Source organism: Triturus cristatus, chromosome 8 (genome assembly GCF_964204655.1).
Source record: "Triturus cristatus chromosome 8, aTriCri1.1, whole genome shotgun sequence".
Lineage (NCBI taxonomy): Eukaryota > Metazoa > Chordata > Amphibia > Caudata > Salamandridae > Triturus > Triturus cristatus.
This window is the reverse complement of record NC_140591.1, coordinates 204,109,744-204,132,413: the sequence shown is the minus strand read 5'-3', so window position 1 is coordinate 204,132,413 and position 22,670 is coordinate 204,109,744. Positions and strand designations below refer to the sequence as shown.

Sequence of the window (22,670 nt, the reverse complement as noted above, 5' to 3'; positions counted from 1 at the left end):
AAACAGAGTGCTGACGGTCAGGAAGGAGTGTGTGCAGCGCTACGGGACAGAGTGGGGAAGCGGAGGAACCGTTTCGAGAGGGAGTGCTGTGCCGAGTGCAGCACTGAGCACACAACACGCAGAGGAACTCCTCGAAAGAGCAGATGGGTCAGACGGACACCGCACTCAGCTGCCCGGGGAAGGGGATAACTCCTTGAGGTGGGACACATGCCTACCGGAGTTACCTGGGGTGAAATGCTGCTTCACTGGAATTCTGGCGCGCAGCCTGAGGGCTCTTCACGAAGGAGAGCATGTCAATTCTCTGCGCGCATGTCACTCACTATGAGCTCGAGAAAATAATACCAGCACAAAATAAAACACAGCCTACAGGTATGGAACAAGCAGTTCAGAGGAGGCACACAGCAGGGCGGCATCCATATACAAGCGCGGCCGTGAAAGTGAAAGCTACCGCGCTATGTTAAATGAGTAACCGGAACCACGACCAGCTGCCAGCCTGCGCGCCGCTGCTCGCTTCCGAGACCGAAAGGCCATGGGAGTAAACGTTTAGAGGAAAGGCAGGACATGCACCCGTCTTTGGCCATTTGCATGCTTTCTTTATTGAAAGCCACACGCAAAGGCCAATGGAATGTGTGGGAGGAGTCTGACCCACACGGAGAAGTCTTTGGGAAGTCTGGAGTGATTCCAAGAGGCACTCTCCTAGGGCAGCGCATACGCGCTGTGCTAGGCTCAACCTAAAAACACTATAAGACATTTTTTATGTTAAACCTTTATTAAATAGGATCGTTCAGTTGTACATAATGTTCCTTAGTTATATACAAGGTAACAAAAATGCTTATAACATTTTTTTATTGTAACTTTTCAACGTGCTGCACAGCAGCCACAACACTCAAGTCTACAACATAGCTTAAAGACATTGGCAAAGCCAATAGCTCTGGCTAAGCACTTTTAAGGTCCCAAAGGCAAGACCTATTGGCTACGGCAAAGCCTGTTCACAGAAACAACCCATCTCTTGGTCAAGCTCGTCTTTCCTTCCTCAGCACAAATACACCCCCTGCTCCTCAGCTCCCCTCGCCCTTCTTAATTCAGTGCCCCATAGGAGTATTAAGTGATATAAATGTTACAAAACAATGATGATGGGAGTCGTTGCAAGAGGAATAATCGTAGTCCTTTTCCTTATCTAGCGCATCCACATTACACAGCCTCGCATCATATCATCCACTGAAATTCCTTGCTTTTTCTCTTAAAATGGCCAGAGTGTGATCAGTTCTTAAAAACGCTCAAGTCGCCCTTTATAGAGGTCGGATTCTGGGCTCGCTATCAATGGAGCAGAGAACCCGTATAGGATTTATGGTGGCATGAGCAGATTAACATAACACCCGCATTGCCAGAGCGGTCACCATACAAAACACCGATGTAGGCCTTGTGACCAGCAAAAGCGTTTCTCTTTAATTTGAAATAGACTAAATATTTTAAGGCAAAGTAGATAACCGGTAGATTTCAAGTATTCTAACAGTAATTTATATATTAGGAATTGGTAATACTTTTTAACACGTCATACTGAAAGAAGATTCGTTTGCTTTTGTAAAATAATCAAAGGGTTGGACGTCGTATCCACACCTGAACATTTACGTTAGTTGCAGGTTTCGGTGTATCTCAGATTGCATAAAACAATAACCCTTTTAGAAACGGGCGCCATATTCAGCTGACGTTCCGTTGCAGTCTTTCTTTTGTGTTAATGATGACAGTTTTCTCTATTTTGTTCTGAGGATAACCGTACAACGACCCCTTCCTTAAGTCTGTCTTCTAATGTATGACAGTTAAAAACCTTGCCCTTTATTCCCAGTATATGAAGTTCACGAGATTGCCACAAGGGGTAGGGGGGCTCATTTCCTTGTCATTGGCTAGGTCTCCTGTTTGTTGGCGCTGAGAGGGCGGGAGGAATTTTCCAAAGGGTTAATGGGGCATGTGTAGGTTGTGCTGCACTACGGTGGCTCGGAGAGGGACAAATTATTAAAGGGACTGAAAAAATCTAGCCGCGATTAAGAAAGGGGAGGGGAGAATGTGCCGCAGCTGAAGGGAGAGCCCAGGACCCACGGAGGCAGTTGCCCGGTCATCCGGGAACGGGGAGAATATGAGGTGAGGTATTATTATTATCTCCAAGGGGGCTGCGAAAAGGGAGGAGATTGGGGGACAATCGGGGGACACACACGACATGCACAGAAGCTCCCAGTTTATTTCAGACTCAGAATCACAGCTCTGCTCTGTGTGGAGAGCCTTCCCTATGCATGTCTTCGCTGGTTCTAGTAGCCCATCCACAGTCTGTGCCAACCGGCTCCATGGGAACATCTGCACTCAATGCACTTCTTAGGCGCGCGTTCAACGGCTGATGCCCTTCCAGACTCTGTATGGAGATCCCATGTACTTCCCTGAGTATGTCATACCTGGCTATCCACGTTCTGTGCACCCGGCTTTATGTTCACATCTATAATCACTGCGTTTCTTAGGCGCGCGTCCTTATGCCGCCTGACAAAACTCTGTTCACGCGTAATAGAGCGGCGCAGCCCACCCCATGACCCAAATCCCCGTAACTACATACAGAGCCCACTTACTCTCCCAGAATTAATTACTTCTCCACAGTCTTTGCCTCCCAATCCCCCCTCCCTCCCCCCAAAATACTCTGTGTGGCTATATAGTCCGACCCCATCCTCAAGGCGGGTGCAGTCTCTGTCCCAACTCCGGTAAGCTCTGGTGCGCACACTGCCTAGTAACACCCTATGTTTTCTACTTTATATGTACATCCCCCCCCCACCCCCCCCCCCAATTTATTGTATTTTCTGCAGATTGTATGCACGCCCAAAGTGTATGTTCTGCGAAAGATGAGTGCATAACCAGTCTGTGCCTCCACGGGCTCCGTGTGCACATACATCCACATGTAATTACCATCTGCGGGCTACGTGAGAACATCTGCAGTTCATGTCCTCTGATAGGTTATGTTCACAACCCCCAGTCTCTGTGTCTGTAAATTGTGTGCACACCCATAGCGCACAATCTCCTATTGCTGTATACATATGCACCGTCCCTGTTCTCTATGCACAACCCTATTTATGCTGGCCCAGCACATAATTCTCCAGGCTCAGGCAGAATAGGTTACACTTGCACAGCCTATTACCTTCCAGGTCCAGTGTACACATCCACAGTTCTGCTCCCCCCAAGCACAAATGACTTGCTCTACCCGTACATCCACAGCTATTATCCTTCTCGGACTGTATCCGCAGACCATGCCCTCCCCATACTAGATACCCAGCCATGTTGCCCATGTACACACCTAGACTCACTTTTTGTGTGTGCATATCCTGAGTTCATGCTATTTTCCCTTTTTCTGCTGTTGCCATCCAACAAACATCATGGGCAGGACAGAAGATCATTGATCATGTACCGGTTGCCATTCACTTAATACGCAGAGGTTGGCAGAATTCACAGCTGGTAAAACATGCATAGTTATGACCTGCAGAGACGAGTGTGTGAGCGGCTCGTGCGCTTAGCATAGATGTGGGTGGCATCTCTCCTCATACGATATCTGAGTAATTTCTAGCAGAAATTACATCGGAGGTGGTGCTGCGCAGCAGACAATCATGCACTGAATGAATAAGGTATGGGTTCTCCTGTCGCTATCTTATTACATTTTAACTCGGTCTGGTGAGATGGGCGGATATTGCTGTCACGGAAAAAAACCCTAGAAAAAACCTAGAGTCTTGGTACAAATTCTTATTCGTATGTTAAACAAAAAAAAAACACATTCACACGTACTTTGGAACCTTCCTTCTATACGTGCAGGTGCAATAACCACATACTGACCTTTATGAGTGTTGTAATATTCCTTAATCCTGTACCTACCGGTATATTCGCATCCTGAAATGAGGCTTTGTTCATCGGGCTACAACTCCTCTAGTTAAGCACGACCACACAATGGATTTTTTTAGAAGGCCGGACTCAACAACGCTTGATAAATGTCCACACTATGCAGGAAATAAATGCGCTGCCGTCAGCCCCTCTTAGGGAAATCCTTCAAGATGTTCGTAGCTCAGTACTCCTTTGTTTTGCCTTAGAAGCTGTTTTTGTAAGACAACCTCTCGTAAAGAAATAGAAATGTAATTTCGATTTTGGATGTCAGTTTTCTGCGAACATTTGTGATATATATTCTCCGTAAAATTCGACCTTACTGAGCAGTAAGCTCAGTAGGAATGTATGAGAAAACCATGGATTTCCAGAGAAGGCTCAAATTGCAGAACATCATACACTCCCCACACATCTTACTTATGGGACAATGGGCAGGACCCTGTGACATCATTCCATGCAGTTTCTGTAGTCACACTTCCCCGCCCTACTGACGAATCTCACCTCGGGGTCCTTTTCGGCACTGGCTAATCAATAAAACATTCAAGAAGTGAATGGACTGCTGTCAGAGACTCTAAGAGGAATAATTGGGAATATTTATTGCTCTGTACTCGTGTGTTGTATCCGGACCTGCTTTATACACTGCATTTCAGAAAGAGAGATGCATATTTTCTCTATTTTCAGTTATTAGACCAGTCATGCAGGGTGTTCATTTATTTTCTATTTTGAAAGTGCCATTATGAATTCATTAGCAACCCCCATCATGCTAGCTAGGAAAGAAAGGGGTTTCGTTGGATTTATTGAGCCGTTTTTATTCTTCGGGGAATCTGTGCACTAGTCGTAGAAATGTATCATTTGTGCCAGAGAATAAAAAAAAAAAAGAAAGCAAAACAATGGCTATCAAAGAATAAATATTTTGCAACACTCTATTTTTTTAAAATGATAATGCAACCAGTTTAACGCATGTCCAATACAGGAAATGTTAAACTAAAATGAATGTTTCCGGATTTCATTCTGGTTATGATCCTGTAGACTGGACCCAGTTCACCAAGTGCCATGCTAACTTGGATGTTGATTGAGTTAAATTGAGATTTGCCATGAAAGAGAATTTCAGTGATCCTCTGTAGACTTGTTCTCTGTTAGTTCAAAAAGAAATCTTATAAAATTGCATCCTCTGTATCTTGTAATGGGACAACATGTTTGCATCAGTTCTATTCGAAAGCCAGTTCCCCCTTTAATCATTATGCCCACATTTTGTATCTTGTGTGTACTTTGATTTCCTCTTATGGGAAAGTTGTTTGGTTATGCTGCTTCTTTGCGTATAGTATTTAATTTGCTCTGGTGCATCAGAATTTCAAGTGTCATTAATTAAATTACCTTGTCATCGCCCGGAAGTGACCCAAAAAAATCAGTTGATTATGTGTAATGTCACATGCACTACCCTCTGGGGTTGAAATGGTGGTGACTGTGATAAGCCTATGGAGTTGGACACAAATGAGTGTTCATCGTAAAAGAGCCCAAAATAATTTCGCGAAGTTCTTGTTGACAGTAATCATCTTTTATGTTGCATAAGTCTCTGGTTGCCAGCACCATCTAGTATAATAACAGAATATAATGTGTACATTTTAAAAGGCACCCAATCTCAAACAGATGATTTTGTCGCTTGTTACGTTATGACATTTTAATAGCACATCATTTATAGTTTTTTACAATTTCAGATAGGTCGTGCACACAGCTGTAGCGAATCCAACACAGTTATGTTTGGATAAGATGCTTTATTCTGGTAGAAATGCCCCAACGCGGACCAATTACAAATCGGCCTGTTCCCTCCAGCCGGTTCTCTCGTTCTCCTCAATGGATTCCTTCCATTACAACCTTCTCACTCCTAATATTCATTGAGGAAACAATAGAGGGACTATGCAAGGGTACACATAGATATTAATATATAAGTACCCAGTTCAGTTCAAAAGCTTTATTCGGTATGTAAAATACAACCATATAAGCAGAACAAAACACATAAAATACATAGCAAACTAAAGTATCTTGTACGCTGAACATGACAGAAAACAATATGTTAAAACATTATTAAAGTGCATAGTGCTTCCTTGAACAGTTCAGAATTAGACTTGGGAATTTACTAACAAAGCATCTACACTATAATTTTTAACAAAGTACAGGTTCCATATAAAGTGTCTAATGTGTGCAGATGTGCAAAAAATGCTATGTATAGTAACAATAATAAAAATACAATGTTCATCCAGAATTCACTCAAACTATAAAGTGCATATAAAAGTCTGGGCGATGCCTAAATGTGCAAAGTACATAACAAAATACAACTAGACAACACAGACTAAAGACTTCCTTATATTTATGCATTTTAGCACATATGATGCCACAAAAAAACGGGTATCAGGACTTTCCAGAGTTGTTAAAAACTTCATTGCTGATTTGGTGGACCGAATCTTATGTTTTAAAAGGATAGGTTTAAGATAAAATTTCCTAAAATAACAATAAAATTTACAGAACAGTAAAAAGTGACAGCAGCTTTGTTTTGAAATATTATCACAAGGACACAGCATATTGGATTTAATCTTCATATCCGGAAATGAGACTAAATGGTGCACAATCCCTAGCCTTAGGCGGGTTAGGACAAATCTGTGGGAGTTATAAGTCACAATCGCAAGATATGTCTGGAAACCTCTCCTTAAATTCAAATCAAGGTAAGAAGCAACGGTTGTTAAATTACTAGACTGATTATCTCTAGCCGCATTCTTGTATGCTAGAAACCTCAATTTTATATCTTTCTTTGGTATCAGTGCGGCTGCTTCTGGGTTCAGACGAATATTACAATCAAACAGAAGATTAAACCAGTAGTAAATATAGCTCAGCCATGGTATACGTGACGAATTATCAAGGTTCAAACAGTCCTTGATAATTGTTTGTGTGAATACTGTCTCTGTTTTGGACTAGATGGAGCGCCAAAGTAGCAATGGGCGTAATGCAGCTAGGTCCATAATGAAGTCAATACCGGCTTCCATATGAGTTAAAAAATTAGGAACTGAGGGGGGGGCCACATAGCACTTTCTTCAAAAACTTGTTTTCATCGTTCTGTAAACTATTGACAGGATGGTGGCCCCATACTCCTGCCCCATACAAGGCGAATGAAATACACCTGGCTTTATAAATAGCCAACATATCTTTCAATCTCCTTTGCCCTAATTTAGCCGCAAATCTAAAAATACTACTGGTGTTTCTATTCATCTTTAATCTCACATTCTCGTTCTCATTAGTCCATTTCCCATCTCCAGAAAATGTTATCCCCAAATAACAGAAACTGTTGACCGATTGTATCTTAACTTTATCAATAAAGAAGGAAGATTTAGATTTCACCTTCTTTCCACAGGTCATAACAAAAGTCTTGGTCTTATTGACTACCAGTTTCCTATCTTTAATAAATAACACAAATCTATCTATAAGACGTTGTAAACCATTCTGTATTTGTGATAAAAGAACCGCATCATCTGCGTATAAGAAAATTGGGGTAACGCTTCCGTCAATCAAAGGGGTGTCTGAGGGCAATTTGCTTAAAATCGAATCAATTTCATTAATAAATAAGGAAAATAAAAACGGAGCCAAGACGCACCCCTGACGAATTCCTCTTGCAACTTTAAAAAAGGGCGTACATTCTCCCATAGGACCATAACGTACTTTACATGAAAGTCCGGAGTATAGCCGAGCCAAAAAGTATACACGCTCTTTGGGGGCACCGAGATCTAACAAGGTGTCCCATAAGATATTGTGATCTACAAGATCAAAGGCACTGCTCAGGTCTGCGAAACAGAGGAACAGATTACCATCCTTAGCAACAGTATATTTATGTATAAGGAGGTCTAGATTAACGCACTGCTCCAACGTCCCCAGACTTTTCCTAAATCCGTATTGTGCCTTTGAAATTATCGAATTATCCTTGGCCCAAGTCTCAAGTCTATTTAAAATTATTCTACTCATAATTTTTATAGATGCGTCTAGTAGGGAAATGGGACGATAGTTACTTGCCTCGGACCTGGAGCCTTTCTTAAAAAGGGGAATGATTATAGACTGGCCCCAGGAAATTGGCATCTGTCCCTCCACTGTTGCGTTAAAGAACCTGGTTAGAATGGGGGTCCACAGATGTAACTCGGATTTATATAAATCCAGCAGGACCCCATCCGGGCCAGGCGCCTTACCACCTTTGCTGTTACTTAGACCCTCATAGACCTCGTCCAGACTAATAGCCAAGGGTAATCTTGGCCAGGTAAGCTCATTATCCTGAGGGGGATCTAAAATTGACCTATCCGGGTTAAAAATATTTAAAAAATGATGCATCCACGATTTACAGTCAACATGAGAGGTTATTTCAGGCACTGTATCATTTTTCAAAAAGGGACTATTTATGGTATCCCAGTATAATTTACTATCATTTGTATCTGCCGCAAAACTAAGATTGTTCCAGGCCTCCTCTTGAAGAGCTTTTTTCCTCTTAATAAGTGATGTTTTGTAGACAACACGACAATTTTTAATTATTGTAGAGTTTCGAGGTTTGGAGCTCAAGGCGCGTTTTAAAGCATGGAGTGCCTGAGTGCAGCTTTTGTCAAACCATCCAGTGTTGATTTCTTTTTTCCCCCTATAAGGTTTTGTAAGCAGGTTGTCGATTGTTTCATTAATTGTACATAGGTGGTTAAGTACAACATGCGAATGTACCTCATCGCCAATACAATAATTTACCTCCATGTTGCATTTTCTTAAGACCTCCTCCAACAATTTGTGTGGGACAACCTTTGTCCATTTGATCCTAAAACCATTAGGTCTTACTGCCTCGATATGGTTAATACAATTGTTGGCATCCATGTTTTTGTGACCCCAACAATGCAGTGATAAAGAGATGCTATTGTGATCACTTAAAGTTTGCTCATTAACACACAAGTTAGAGTATGCACTATCATTAGAAAGTAAAATGTGGTCAATGTATGAATTGGCTCCTCTTCCAGTAAAAGTTGGACAGTTTTCGTTAATACTATTTTTCGTGCAATTTAACATATCCAAGTCAAACTTAGCTAGCATCATATTTAGGGCCGTGCCATAAGCGCAATGTGGGAAGTGTAAACAATCGGTTTCCCCCGTATTACCACATTCCCTTCTTAATCCGCATAAATTACTCGTGGCAAATGGGCAGGCACTTATGTTAAAATCACCCAACCAAAGGACGATCGACTGATGGCCTGAAACTGCCTGTGTCCTCTCAATTTCTTTTTCTAACTGGGTCAGAATTTTACCTCTGTCAGCAGTGAATACATTATTATAAATATTTATCAGCAACAAATCTTTTCCTTTGTCAAACTCTAGACATAATACCTGAGAATAGACATCCACTGAAACACAACTTTTAATTTTACAGGAGTTTAGTTTAGTTGATATTAAAAGCAAAAGGCCACCTTTGGCTCTTCCAGCAGTCGAACTCACTGCATTCAAACTGTGTGCTGAGTATCCCTCAATAAAAATGGGTTCTTCGGACCAGGTTTCCTGAAGGCATATTATGTCGTACCCTATATCAATAAAATCCCTCCAAAAAGGGGAATCTAATTTTCTTTTCAAACCTGCAATATTCCACGTAACAACGCGGTAACCTGTATTAGGGTCGCAGTTAACCACTATACAATCGTTTAGTGGATCTACAGGGGAGGGATCTGAATTTAAAAGGGAGTCTGTGATAGGGGGCAAGGTTATAATCCGAGTCCGTTGGGTTCCTATGCTCTCCCCATCAACTTCCACTTTATTAGATTCAGGTAAAGAGGGTAAGAGAACAGTCGCTGCTTTATTAGACAAATCACAGATAGCTTGTTTGTCGTGCGACTTCCTGGTAATATCAAACAGTCAGTCGTTTTCCTCCAATGAGGACAGGGCAGAATATCGGTTAAAAAGGGGGAGAGTATAATCCCTCTGCCTGCTAGGTGGCTCGTTTCCGTGAGTATCCCCACTATTAAAATACATCGGGGCTCTCGGTGGCAAGTTAGGAGGGCAACCAACCCCCCCCTAATTAAACCAAGTTCATAATGCTCGTACTGTTGGGGCCGTCGCAGTTGTGTGCAATTCAAATGACTGTAAAAATAACCTAGAGGTCTAACAGAGACTAAATTAACCTGGTTGGGTAAGGAGGCGGCTCTTAAGAGGACGGTGGCCACATGTTGTGGGTATTTAAAATTAACTATAATATAGTTTTCCTGCCATCCCCTATCCAGCCAACTCTGCGAGTAGATAGTATATCGTTAGAAAATGCCAGCGGAAAACCACAGTTTTTGTTAAGCCAGGCAAGTGATTTATTTTTTAGAGAGTCGTGAGTTTCCTGCCAGGAGTTAAGCATACAAGAGTCGACCTCAGGTACATTAATCAATACCACTGTGTAAGGTGCACACTGTGGTGGGAGGTTAACAATATGGTTTCTCTTGTGTATAGTAGGCCCAATGGCATCTCCCTCAGCTACAGGCTTCTGAATATTCTGTGGGCGTGTGTGTGCAAAATGTGATTTGCCTGATAAAGTGGCTATAGTAGATGAATGTACTGGTAATACAATAGATGACACATTTATAGGCCGACATAACTGGCTGCTATCCCCCGGGGCCATGGAAGCTCCCTTACTGTAAGTAACAGACGGGTGCAAAATGGGGTCCAGGACGCAATCTATTGGATTATGGTCCACAGGGGCCGAAACGGCCGGTTGGGGGGTTGTCAGAGAGGAAGGTCGAATTACATGAGAATCCAAAAGACCTTTTAATCTGTCTACTTCTGAGGAAACTGAATCTAACTTCGCCAACAAGGGGCTAATTAAAGCCTCCAGTTTGGACTCTAAGATTGATACCAGGTGTCCTATTGAGGCTGTATGAAGAAAAACCCCCTCGACTTTATCATTAGGCCCTAATGTTTCTTTTAGTGTGTCTGGTGTAACCCCCCTACTTGATTGAGGTGTACCTTGCTTTTTTAACTTACGAGTTACCACCCTCTTCACTGGTGCTTTCCTACACGCCCGCACTCTTCTCTGCATAGGAGAAGGAGTTGGGGTGGTCTTTGAACAGGGTACTACAATCTGTGAGGAGGTTGAGTCATTTAGGGAAATAGAGTCATCCATACTTTCAGCATTATCCACATCAGGGGGTACATCGACGTTCGCGTCTGCAGTGTCAATATTAGCCCTACGACTTTCAGGAAGAGATGTTTTAGTATTAGGTGCTAATATGTCCGCTGGGGATACTTCAGGGCTCGATCTACCCAATGAGAGTCTCCTATCTTTGTTGATCTTGTTTACGACTTTTACAAGGTAGTTATCCATAGTCCTCTTTTCCCCTGTGCCGGATAGGTTAGATGACTTGGACTTCAACATCAATGATAACAAATGCGACAACTTGCGGGACAGGTGTATGTATGTGGAACTGGTTACTTACAAGTCCGTGAATAATCAAGAATCTGGGCCCGGCCCGGCCTCTACCGGCCCCGGACGGCCACAGACGGTCCCGCCCTTGTCCCGGGCTTCTCCCGGCGCCGCCGGCGCACGGTCCCGCGACGCGGGAACAGCGCCGTGAATTTATGCGCCTCCTGGCGCGCAAGTCGAGGTCACGTGGTTCGTGACCGCTAGGGCTCCTGGGTGTTGTGGTCCGGTCTCCCCACTGCGGCCGCGCAAGATGGCAGTGCGGCGGCGGGAGCCGGGACCGCTTCAGGCAACGAGGGAGCGGCGGCAAGCAGCAAGGTCCACGGGTCACCAGGGCCAAGGAGATCCACGTCTCAGGTAAGTTATCACAAGTACCCATTACAACAACAGCAACTTCACTTTTAGTGATTAGGATTTTTACTATGTTTTTATATTGGTTTTATGGTCAGAGTGGTTGTATAATTCACATTTTAAATCTATGTAGTGTGACATTTTATATGGCTATATTTGCCAAATAAAAATATATAACCACAACAACAACTTCAACTTTAAGTGCTGTTTCCTAAAGTGTCTGTACTGGTGTGCCGTCTTAGTGTCTAAATGTCGCATTTCAGTTTATAACCTCTTCTCTCTCCATCCTCTACCATATATTAACAAACCTTTACTGGGGAGTGCCAGATTAGATGTGGTCCCCATGCAACGCATTGCTTTAATTTCCAAATAGCTTAACCCCTTGCATGCCCGCCCCTTTCCCCGCCCAGTGCCGCGCTTTGTATTAGCGGGCGGAGTTCATGACGAGCTGGACTCGTCATGGGCACAGCGCCACCGCAGCCCATGACGAGTCCAGCTCGTCATGGGCACTGAAGGGGTTAAAGGACTGATCCTTCTGTGCTCCTTACTATTGTATCGAATAAAGACTTTGCATACTAGTTTGTTTTTAAGAAACACTAATCATTTTGTATGCATGGCAGCAATATACACTTTGGTGCTCCTGAGTATCAGCCACTCTTGGGCATACATGATTTTTGAGATGTATTCAACTGGGAAAAATACCAGTCGTAGCAGGGCTACATAAAATGAATTTTAACATGATAAAGTTGTTAAAAGAGCAAAATAGTAAACGAAGATGACCTCCGATTGTGCAACCCTTGTGACTGCTGTTCTAGAGTTATTATGAACACATGGGTAAGGAGTGCACCCGGGGCGGTTGGTAAAAGAACATCAGTGTCTTTGGATTTTAGGCCTCAAGTATTCCTACTATGTGTACAAACGTCTGCTGACTACTTACCCTCCTTGGAGCGAGTTGTCAACGTTGTACGGTCCGACCCCGAATGCTGGACATTTTTATGCGGTCTCAATCAAGGCGGGGTTCCCAGACTGCGTTCTTATAATTTTTTCAGTTTGCTGTTCTAGGATGGATTGAAAAAACGTTTATTTGCTTGCTCGAAAGTTACACCAGTTCCTGGCTGTTTTGCTTTCTTTTCTTTTTTTGCAGTTGTTACATTTCTCTTCAGCAGCCCACATGTTTGTAATCACCATGTGATTTTTTTTTTTTTTTTTTTTTTTTCTGGCGTCCTAGTTGCCTTTTGCTTAACAAGCAACTGGAACAATCCGTCTCAGGTCGTTAAAGGAAGTACTATTACATTTTATAATAGTAATACCTGTTACTTACTGCACTTCCCAACACTTCCCAACAGTATATATACTGTTGTTTGAAGCGCTGTACATAAACAGGTTATTGTTTGTAATAGTCCATCAGGCTGTATTTGCATGTAACTAATGCAGAGGTAAATTTGTCATGGTGAAATGGACTGTTCTGTAGACCACCCTAATCCTTTTCTGAGAGCTCAACGAAAAAAACGACTCCTCCAGAAAGTATTTAGATTCTATCTTTTAATATATCAAAGAAGTATAGACTCCACTTGACCCTTTTATTATAAGAATCCTTCCTTGCATCCAGAGGCACCTCCAAAAAGTTACAACTTTGTGGGTTTTAACAATGATTCCAGTGCTCCTGTAACCCCCAAAAGAGGTCCCATGTTTCTAGAGCGAACCCTAAATATATAGGTACAGAAAGTCCATCCTCTAGCAGACTTTTCACCCTAGTAGATGCAATTTGAGTTTGTAAAGTTCCTCTGTTTGTAAAGCCCTGAATCAGAATACGGCATTTATTAACACATTTGATTTTTTTTTTTTTTTTTTGCACACTTTGCTTAGAAATGCGTGTTTGTATATTGGACCCAAACAGCTGTTTTTCAACCTCTAAGTTGAAGTCGATCCCGAAAGTCCATCCATCTCTTCCACCTTGTAAGCCAAGCTACCTAATTTTAACATTGAGTAGGCCTTCCATTGTGGTTATAGAAGTTAATGCTTGTTTGTTTTAATTCATTCATAGATTAAGAATTGTTAACTCAGTAGTTCCACCTAAGCCTCCAGTTCCAAATGCATATGTCTCTCCAAAGCAACATCCAAATGAGTATTTCATGGTAAACTAAAGTTCCTCTTTAGCTGAAACGTTGTGCAGAGGTATGCATAATTTTTTTTTTTTTTAAAACCTTTATTGCGGTAAATGCACAATACACAGCGTCTGCCTACAACCCCTCGGGGCCGGCCGCTATGACATTGTAGAACATAGAACAATAATGTCAGGATAAGAAAAGGTTTAATTTTATGATTTTGTCGAGTACAATGTAGTGAACTACGAGAGGAGTCGAAGCTAACATTGACCAGGAGAGACATAACCATTCACGAAGCTCCCAGAAGGAGGCGTTATATAGGAAAGCATTTGCAAGGAAACAGGTAGCCACCATCCGGGAACTAAGAGCAAACACTATACCACAGAATGATAGAACACAATAAACTCCCAACTAACACTGAACCCCGACCCCGAAGAAACAAAGAAACATAAAAGAAAAGGAAACCGAAGAAGAAGAGCGAAAGAAAGAGAAAGAGGGCCATAGAGACAAAGAAAAGACATGGAACACATCCCATCCCCCCACCCTGCATACCAGCGGAAGGCCACGGCCCACCCCTCCCCAATAGGCATGCCTGTCGCCCCAAATGAACCCCAAGTAGGAAGAGAGTCCGGAGAGTGGGAAAGAACATCCCAGTCTCCGACTCCCAGAGAAGGCAGGAGGAGGAAATTTTACATACTCCCGGTCACCACAGCCCCATAAGCATCCCCCACCCTGAGTATCATCAGCACAACTGAAGTAGCAAGCAAAGCAGCAGGTGGGGAGACTCCATTCCAAATGTGCAAATAAATCCGATAATTAACAGTCCCGTCCTAGTACCCGCCCGCCAATACGTACAGCAAACTAAAGGGAATCGCCCAGCCCTGGCCCGATCCTAAGTGGCCCCACAGATCCACCCCCGCAATCAACAATAGCAAGTTACACACATGCGGCACAGCAAATACATGGACAAATATTCTAGTCCGGGTCATGCCAGGCGGTCAGGCAGGATCATCAAGGGAGACAACATCAGCCCTGGCCAGAACGCGGAGACCCCACCAAGCATGGCCACCGCTGGGAGTGTACCTCAGGCAGAACAAAGGAGCAAGATGGCCGCTCCCGGCTTAGAAGACGCAGAGGGAGAGGAAGCGAGAGTTCCCAATCATAAACCATCACCACAGCGATAGTAACCAACACAGTTTTCCCCACAGAACGGCACACACTCCGGCGATGTTGAGGAAGCCGTGGCAACACTTGCAGAGGCAGAGTCTCAGCTTGTAAAGTGGAAGGGAGCTTTGTATCCGCAACTTTGTCATTAAAAGAACACTCGACACTGTAGCCAGGGAGAGGACGTTCCACAGTATCCCCCTGTCGCCACATTGTATCCACCTCGAAGGGAATGAGAGGCATTGGGGGGTCAGACAACCGCAGTAGTTCCCTGGATGGCATAGCAGCATCGATCTTCCGCTCCAGTTCTCGAGTGTGTTGGCACCATGTCGCCCTCAAGTCTTCCAGGGCTAGAAGGATATCACCATAGGTCAGGTCAGCTCCTCGCTTCCGCATGTCGGCAGTATGTAAAGGCGCCACCAGGACACCCTCCAGCTCGACAGTAGGCAGGGAAGCTTGCGTCAGGGGTATGGAGGCTTCCGTCTTTCCGGCGAGGTAGACCGGCACCGCCACCATTTTGGCAGTTAGCCCACAGCGGAGGGGTGAGGGCGACTCCATAGGGCGGAGGAATAGTAGTTAAGGCAAGAAAAGTTACTGCTGCTATACGGGGCTCACTCGATGGGAGAGCCCTCGGCTGTATTGCAATGCGGGTGGTGGGCGCTCTAAAACGGATACCGCTCTGACCGCTGGTAGCAGGACAAAGGAAGGTTCGCCAGCCCGGGCCCAATCCTACAGGAATTCTCTCCGTCGCGAAGAAGGCTCCGCCAAGCCGCCCACTCCACCTCCGGTCACATTTCCCCAGGCGCCGGTCCAGCCTCAGGTCGTCTCACCGTACGTGATAAGCGGTGTCCGGTGACGGTGGTCGGGCCAGGGTGCGTGGGCAAGGTCCGAAGTCGGCAAACTCTATGAATCCTCGACCAAAAAAGCCGGCGGGGACATCGAAGGAACGCGGAAAGTATCAGCGCATTCGTGGTTACAGTTGCTCGCACCGTAGGCAGGATTAAAGATCAGGATGTCATATAAACAGCAGACGGGCTGCGGAGCCGGGAGCTCAGACGTCCTGTCCGTCCGCCATCTTGGCTCCTCCCCCGAGGTATGCATAATTGAATGTTGCTATTTTAGTAGAATCAATTTCATAATCGCACTAACAGATACCCCTGCTATGATGGATACACGTGTAATTGAGAGTGGTGTTACGAAATAGCTACTCAGAGTAAATACACAGGAGGGAGAAAGGGAACGCAGAGGGACAGATATAATTTTCAAGCACAGATTGCTTCATGGCCTTGCCCCATACTTCGTGATATTGACTTCTGGTAGACACTTGTTGTTTTTCTCCAGTATGCATGCATCTGATGTTTCTTCCAACAATAGGTATGTCTAGTTACAAAATTCAAAGATCTTTAATACCACATGTCTTTGAACAATGTTGTGCTCAGGGGATATTGCAATAAATAGGTTGCTTATTATATGCAGATGATTTTGCATTTTTAGGTCTTACCTACCATATAGTGCAAGCTTTCAGGTTGCAAGATACCTTTTGTGGTCTATAACAAGAACTTACAGTGGGCTTAGACCCTACCAACTGCTTCCATTGGTTGGCTTTGTCACTCTTGGGTGATTGTTTCTAAATTAGGTGGCTTTCTTCCCCCTTCTTGTGTTTGTCCATTATGTAGTGCATGGAATTTTACCATCCCTTTGCTTGGTTGTCTTGTACCCTGGCACTGTGCTCTTTTAGGAAATCACTTTTTTGTTTGTTTTTCGTTAAGCTCTTCATGAGTGTGTATGTTGCTAGCTCTCCCTTGTGCGGATCTGCTGCCAAATGCATGCTTCATGCTCAGGTCTTGCTCTCTACTTTGTGTGTTGCTTTTCCCCTCCTCCTAATACCTGGCTTTATTTTTATTTTATCCAACCCCCACCTACTATTCGTTCCCTCCCTACTCCTGTACCCCTCTACTGCTCGCTCACCCCTTTCTGGCAATAAAAAAAAAAAAAGCAACACGCAAAAATAATTAAAGTGGACTTTTTGTGGAGAACCTAGCCGCTGCCATTTGTTGCTATGTGCTCCACTGCAACAAAAGTGCTTTTTGAACACTTACATTTTAAATTATTATTATAAAGTCTGAATTACTAGATTGGCAAATAAAAAAAATGAATAAAGTGCCTTATGAATTCTATTGGGGCGTGCAGTCGTGGTGACCCAAGCATGCGCCTGCAGAATTGCGAAACTGTCATTGCTCTCTTTAATTTATTCTTTTTACTAATGCTGTAGAGCATCTCTAAAATCATTGCCAAAGCTAGTAGGTTCCAAAGGGGAGATCTATTGGCTTTACCAATACTTGTTGGGTTTAACACCTTTCGGCGCAAGATCTTGTTGCATGTGTATTGCTAGAATAATGCATTAACCATAAATGGAGAGAAGATACTTTAGTTCTAAGTAGGAAGCGAGGCATACAGTTTTAATTGATAGAAGATGATCAGCTAGAAGTAGTGAACGAATATCTCCGCGTTACCACTTTTCTGCACTTTCAGGAGGATCAACACTGGAACTGGGTAAAAGCTAGAGCCTTCTGTATTTTACTTATCAAATACTTCTAAAGCCGCTAATAACAGTACTAGTAATGAGGGGGCAGTGAAAGGCACTAGACATACTTTAATTGAAATGCCCTATAGTGTTGAAGATCCCCCCCCCCCCCCCCCCCCCCATCAGTGTCGCAAGGATATTGGAATGGGTGACAGGGCACATTTAGAAGATCTTTAAAATACAAATAAAATATTGTCATGGAATGTGGCAGGGGAAAAGAGGTATTTAGCCTGAACCTTTATTGGGACAGTTTTTTGAAGCCCATGACTTTTATCGCTTTCAAGAGACCTGGAGCATTGACCCCATCTATAGGAATGAGTTGACATCCTAGTGTAACAACACAGTCCAGCAGGGGAAGACAGTCCGGGGGCCTAGTAATTGAGGTAAAGATTTCGCGCCAGTGTGTAATTTGCCATATCATCATTGATTCACCAGACTTACTAACAGTCAGCTTGAAGCTTCCAATAGATATGACCCGTCCACCGGATGGAAGGCCATTCGGCTGATTCTAGGGTAATGAGCTAGAGAATATACTGGTTGAACTTTGTGGTAACACTAATATAATAGTAGTGGGGGACTTTACCACTACTATGGAACCCTTAATAGCATCCGTTCCAGAGTTAACTTCAGAATTAAATTCTCAATGGCAGATCCTCTGGATAGAACTTTCCCCAGTGAAGTGGACAGCTAGAGCTGCACAATTGTTGGCATTGACGCTCAATTTAGACCTCAGAGCGGCCAATGGAAGGACCCTATCTGACAGGGAGCGCAAGTCTACCTGTAATAGACCAGGAGATTCAAGCAGAAGTAATTATTTTCTGATTAATTTAAGTCTCTGGCCCTACCTAAAGGATATGAAAGTAATGAGCAGGATGAACAGGGATTATAATGCAGTGTCTTTGATACTGGATGGTACCATGGCATTAAAACTCCTAAGTGTTTGCCACCCGGATTTGGGGGATGTTTCATTTTCTAACAGTGGTAAAGCTGTCCGCTGGTACGGGGTTGTTGGACATCCTGATGCTCTGGAGAGAGTCCTAAAGAAGGCCAAGGAGGTAGTGGATAAATTAATCCATCTCTCCCCTGGAACTAGACCAGTGGTATTACAGGATAAGCATGAATTGCTCCTAAACTTCGATTAGACGATCTTTATCCAATGAGAGAAGAGCTAGGGAAGAATTGATTTAATGAGGTGGCATGGTATAATACACTGTCGTAAAGCCGTATCTAAACTTGTAATAGCTGCCATAGCTAATTGCAGAGATGCCTTGATGAAGTGTAGATGTTTATACATGAGGAACTGACGAAGGTCAAAAGAGAATGGGAGAGCTCCCTGTGGAAAAATCTACAAGACTCGCTGTCAGATAAAGACAATATACTTTTCTGGAAAGTAGCTGCAGTATGCACCAGGAGAGTACAAAGTAATCTGGAATTCTGTGTTCAACCCCAACAGTGGGTCACTCACTTTGGCAATTTATTTTTGAGAAGCAGCGACCAAGTTCAGTATGGCGCAGCCCCGTCATTGGATTATGAACATATTAAGTGCAGCGATTCAGACAATTTAGTATTTGAGCTAAAAAACTCTGACCGCTATTAACTCTTGTCTTGTAGCAAGAGCACCAGGGCCTGATAACATTCAAAATTGCTTGTATAAGGCTTACATGGAAGTTTGGGGCCTGTACATCAATCTCATCGCTAACACCAATTTGTCAGGTATGTAGATTCTGTCTTCCTAGAAAACGGCGGAGATCATCCCGATCTTAAAAAGGCCCATTAGCCTGATAAATGCTTTTCAGAAAAATGTTTGTAAGCACGTGCTTGCCCATCTGCAAGAGTAAATCGAGGATCAAGATATGCTATCTGAGTTTCAGGCAGGTTTTAGAAGCAAAGTTAGCATTGTAGACCAGGTCTTTCGCTTTACATGTATTTTTGTACATCGATAATCTTCAGGGGCAAACTGAGCCTTAGTGGATTTACGAGCCACCTTTGACCTGGTCCCAAGAGCAAAGTAATGGAAGATCCTTGATGAAATGGGCATCCCTGCAAACCTATTGAAAATATTGGTCCGGCTACACACAGAAAATTATTTGCAAGTGAAGTTGGGCGAAAATGGGCAATTGACAGAGCCCTTTAGAATTAAATGCTTAGTTAGGCAGCGCTGTGTCCTGGCCCCAACATTATTCTGTGTATTGATGGGTGTGACTCCCCAATGTGGGTGGCAAGATGATGCCAGCCCTCCATTTTGCACGACACCCTGTTGCTTTTGAAATATCGGGGGCTTCAGCAGCTTAACGCATTCTGGATGGAGAGGGGCTTGGAACTGAATAGTTAAAAAAAAAAAAAAAGAATTATGGTTCTTAGCCAGCCAGGGCAAAAATGCTATAAGCGACATTTGACCGTGGGTTGATAAGGTGCCCTATTTCGACTATCTTAATGTAAGGCTCATGCTAATTTTAAATTGGGACCCATCAACATCAGATATCACAATCCGTACTAATCCAACACACAGCTAGTATAGTCCTAATCCACAGACGGACAACGTCTAGGAGTGTTGCTCCAACCCTTGAAATTTGTAACCTAAAGGCTGTAGGTGCAGCCTTGAACGGCTGTGAAATTCGGGGATTTGTGAGCATACAAATATTATCAGCAATAGTGTGAGAAGTTGGCCTGGCATATGCTGTCCATTAGTTGTAGGGGACACCTTGCACCAGTCCAATTCGACTCTTAAGGTGATAGGTTAAAAGACAACCTTTAAAGAAAGCTATCCTAGTGGTAGCTTTGGAGAGCAGCCTTCAGGCTAAGTCTTGAAGGAGTGTTAAGCTTATTGTTTTACCATAGATAACCTCTTGAATGACCAAATGAAAGAGTAGTCCACACAGGTGTGTGTGTATATGTATGTATGTATGTATGTATGTGTGTGTATATATATATATATATATATATATATATATATATATATAACCTACTGGCGGTCGCCAGTAGGTAGTTATAGTTAGGACCACGTTTCCATAGGAAATCCGCAACATTCTATTTTGAATAACTTTTGCGCCGGTCGACGAATCCTCGCAAATTTTTCAAAATAGGTGGGGAGCTACGCTCCGCTCCTACCCTGAAAGTCTCGGGGGGGATTCGTCAAGTGGGGGCTGAGATAAAAGGGGGGTCCCAAAACGCGTTTTTCCCATGCATTTTTCCATAGGACCTTTAGACACAGCTACAGCCCGAACGGCTGAACAGAATTACTTGAAATTTGGCAGAGATGTAGTCCTCAGGTCAAGGAAGTGCCTTTTGTAGGTCTGGTGTAAATCTGTTCAGTAGATTCTGAGAAAATATCCTTTAAATCAATATATATATCTGTGACAGCTTACGGTGCGCTTACGGTAAGCTTACCGTACGTGTACGGTGACGTGCGCGAGCGCGATTCTGATTGGCTCTTAGATCTTAGTAAACATTCGAATCGGCCGAAACCAGGAAGCGGCGGCCGCCATTTTCTCTCTCGCACTCTGAGTGGGGCAGCATAAATGAAGCCCAAAAATGTGTAAAGGGGCAGTATATTGAGATAATAATCACCCAGCAGTGATATACGGGCCCCCAAACAACCCCCAAGGCCCAAAAAACCCTTTTTTTTTTTTTTTTTCGAAAAATCGCCGATTACGCTTACGGTAAAAATTTGTTTAAAAAAAAAAATGATCCACACTCTCCCCACCCCATGTGCAAATGGTTCCCGAGGTGCACCATTTGTGCATGGCATATAAATCCAATGAAAATAATAAACAAAACATTTCGCAACGATGCGCATAATATGTCCCCCATGTGCGCACGGTGCGCGAAGCGCATCGTGCGTACATGGCCCATTCCGCATAATGTGGGCACGCGGTGCGCGCAGCGCACCGCGTGACCACCGTGCGTGCATGGCACTAACTGCGTAAAGTGGGCGCGCGGTGCGCAAAGCGCACCTCGTGCTCACTGTGCGCGTACGGTGCGCGAAGCGCACCGTGCGCGCACGGAACGAACTGCGTTAACTGGGCGCGCACGCCACAAATGGCGTAAAGTAAGTTAGCATTTAAAAAACCGTACAAATTCACTGAAAAAACCATAGGTTTCACACATGTTATAGTTAGCTGTACATTTTACTGATAAAAAACCAATGAAATTCCCCAGTTATAGTTACTGTAGGCAACTATAACTCACGCGACCGTAATCCTCTGCTGATGACATATGTGTCTTTATGAAAAAAAAATATTTGTAATATATGTATAGCTAAAATTTAATGGAAGAAGACATGGGCAAATAAGTGTCTAAATACAGTATTAGCATCAGCAGAGGATTGCGGTCGCGTGAGTTATAGTTGCCTACAGTAACTATAACGGGGGAATTTCATTGGTTTTTTATCAGTAAAATGTACAGCTAACTATAACATGTGTGAAACCTATGGTTTTTTCAGTGAATTTGCAAGGTTTTTTAAATGCTAATTCCTAACTATAACGTGTGTGAAACCTATGGTTTTTTCAGTATATATATATATATATATATATATATATATATATATATATATATATATATATTCTAAGAATAATCCCACTAGTCTCTTTATGAGACTGGAGGTAAAGATACAATTCAAACAAGCATAGATAGTTACAATAAATAGCACTGGTATCATAGGGCCGCAGGGGGGGACCAAACCATATATTAAAGTGGTATAAGAACCACGACAATTCTACAGACAGTGCCTAGGGCACTTCGGGTCGCTGGCCCCTTATGAAACCACCCAAGGTAGTGAGGAAGGGGACCCACGGGAGACGCGTGCAGTGGTATAAACTACTGTCGGGATCTCGATTAAACCCTATGGAGAATGTCGCGGTTGGAAATTGCAAGAGTCTAAACACTTCTAGTAGGAGTTCAAGTTCAGCAGCCTAGAGTTAAGCTCTTGGAGGGCCCACACCCACGACAGTACCGAGGTACCACTGTTACCTGCCCCAGGGAAGCCGGTGCATAGGTTGTTTTCGATGTCGGGTCGCGATCTCGTTTTCAATGGAAAAAGGTGAAGAACTGCTGCTGGCGTGAAGCGTCGTCGATGTCGTGTAGATTGAAGATGTAGGTCTTGAAGGTAAGGACCTGA

The 22,670-nt window shown here is 43.5% G+C and overlaps 1 protein-coding gene across 6 annotated transcripts in view; it reads left to right on the top strand.

Moving 5' to 3' along the window:
* Positions 1-1,912: 1,912 nt before the first annotated feature.
* The window catches only part of ITSN1 (intersectin 1), a 1,732,490-nt gene continuing 1,711,732 nt past the window's right edge, over positions 1,913-22,670 (top strand). For 3 of the 6 annotated variants that reach the window (XM_085621359.1, XM_085621356.1, XM_085621355.1), the window contains exon 1: positions 1,959-2,136. The gene's annotated coding sequence lies outside the window, so the exon portion shown is untranslated. Of the gene's footprint in view, positions 2,137-22,670 lie in introns of all 6 variants that reach the window. The other 3 variants (XM_085621360.1, XM_085621358.1, XM_085621357.1) reach the window with 2 other exon arrangements.